The sequence below is a fragment of the Prionailurus bengalensis genome, chromosome F2, assembly GCF_016509475.1.
Source record: "Prionailurus bengalensis isolate Pbe53 chromosome F2, Fcat_Pben_1.1_paternal_pri, whole genome shotgun sequence".
Classification (NCBI taxonomy): domain Eukaryota; kingdom Metazoa; phylum Chordata; class Mammalia; order Carnivora; family Felidae; genus Prionailurus; species Prionailurus bengalensis.
The window spans coordinates 71,834,475-71,836,696 of record NC_057353.1 but is presented as its reverse complement, the minus strand read 5'-3'; the positions used below and the strand labels follow the sequence as shown (position 1 = coordinate 71,836,696).

At 47.7% G+C, this 2,222-nt stretch overlaps 1 pseudogene; it reads right to left on the bottom strand.

The window, feature by feature from the left end:
- Positions 1–1,087: 1,087 nt before the first annotated feature.
- On the bottom strand, positions 1,088–1,960 carry LOC122495999 (annotated as a pseudogene).
- Between the last annotated feature and the right edge of the window lie 262 nt (positions 1,961–2,222).

Below are 2,222 nucleotides of genomic sequence, written 5' to 3'. Positions count from 1 at the left end.
ATTTAAAAAGTCATTCAAAGAAACATATTAACAGGGAATTTTTTAAGGGCTATGAAAGAGAAAGTAACAGGTACATTGACAGATTCCGTTTAGATTTTGTGTAGAGGTGGTCAGGTAAACCATTCTCTGAAAAATAGTAAGGCGTTAAGCTGATGATTGAGTGGTATTAGAAATTAACCAGATGAAAAGTTTTGTGAGTGGTGCAGAGAGCATTTTAGGAATGGGAGATGGCCTGTTCAAAGATCCCAAAGTGGAGGAGACTTACCAGCCACAGTGGAAGTGATCCAGGGGAAAGGTGTCTCTGTAGGCTTGGAAGTTTCAGTTCCATTATCCCCTTTAGCACGTGTGCCATGAGCCTCTATTCAAAGGCCCCAAATCACAAAGTATCCTACCAAAGATATCTGTCTTTCTCTTCACCCATGGTTACTCCCTGAAAAATAGTGAATTGGCTTCTTAGGCCTTGGAACTTGAGTTGCTAAACTGGGGTGATTGAATGTTCTAGTTTGTTCAGGACAGTAAGCCCTGGTGTCTGCACATTATCCCCGAGTAATTATCCATAGCATGTCCTTTCTTTCTGAAGTGTGTCGTGCTTTGGGTGATTAATTGTGTGGTCATCTGACTCTTACAACCCTTACGACCCTTACTTAACACATGGGATTTGGCCCCGGCCTGGGAGAACGCATTCATTGTGTTTTCTGGAGAGATGTTCCTTTTTGTGATAGTTCCCTTCTTTGGTCAGTTGGGATTGTATTTAAAGCTTTGAGAATGATATCTGTTCAGACAGTGGCCATTAAATAGTGTCAAGCACTATTGTGGTGGTCGTCATAATCTTCTGTGGGGATAATGATTCCTGCTGATAAGGGGGGTCCGCATATGGGAGAGCCACCAATCACCCAGAATGTTTACCTTTTTTGTAGGAGCAAAGGAAATAATTTTTGGATGGCTACTCTAAGCCAGCCTTTGGGCTCGATACTCCTTATGCATTTCAGTTCATCAGTGTTTCTTGTTGTTGTTGTTTTCGTTTTAATTTTTTTTTTGGTGAGAAATAGAGACTTTATTAGGCACAGGGGGTGACTGCTGGGCAGAGTTACCAAATGGCTACTGTGCTTCCTCCCAACCTGCAGAACAGGGGAAGGAGGGGCAGAAGAGCACGTGTTTTCTCTGCCCTCTCCCCTCGAGGCTGCATGCAGATGGCCCCACCCAGCGGGATGACCTCTCCACTGATGAATGGGTTCTCCAGGACAGCTTATACCAGATGAGCATACTCGGCGAGACCACCCAGTCTGCTGGGGAGGGGCGCTTGGCTGGCCAAGAAGTTGCATAGTTTTTCTGGGAGGCTGGTCGGCAGCAGAGTGCCAAGTAGGCCGGGAGCAGTGGTCACCACTCGGATGCCCATGGGAGCTGGACACTGAGCAGTGAGCAGCATCATGCCCACTATGCCCCCTGTGGAAGCAGAGGAAGCAGCTCGTTCAGCCTGGCCCTCAAAGGCAACCATGCCGGCAGTGTTGATGATGACACCGTGTTGGCCTCCCTGGTCTGGTTCATCCAGGCCCATCTCACCAGACCTCAGGTGCATCACATTGAAGGTGCCCATGAGATTCCCACTGAGAACTCACTGGGAGTCCTCCAGGGTGTGGACCTGATTGTTCTTTAGGTTGTATGTCTTGATGGCCACCGCAATGCCTACACATTTGACTGCCGCATCCACATGGCCAAACTTTTCTTTTGCTACAGTCAGAGCTGCTCTCACGTCCTTCTCCGAGGTCACGTCAGCTGGGGCAAAGGCACAGCTCTTCCCTAACTTCTTGGCTTGGGCATCCCCATTAGCGTTGGGCAGGTCCAGAAGCACAGCAGTGGTCCCTTGTCCTGTCAGTCTCTCCGCTGTGGCCAGACCTAGACCAGAGGCTCCTCTGGTTATTAGAGCAACCAGGCCCTTCATGCTCCAACATGCCACAGCCATCTTTACGTCTATGTTTCTAGATATGTGGCTTCCTCCTCTTGCTTGTAATTCTGGCTCTGGCCCTTATTGACTGGGTGACTTCAGGTAGATCACTGACCTCAGTGGACCTCAGTTTGCTTTTGTGGAGGAGGTTGTTTAAAATGGAGGTTCACATTCAATGGAGATGTCAGAGAGTAAACTCAGAATGGCATTGTAAGGAAAGCTATAATTTTATTGTTCCTTTTGTCTGAAGAAAGAGTGCTTGCAGAATAGGCTTTGAGAT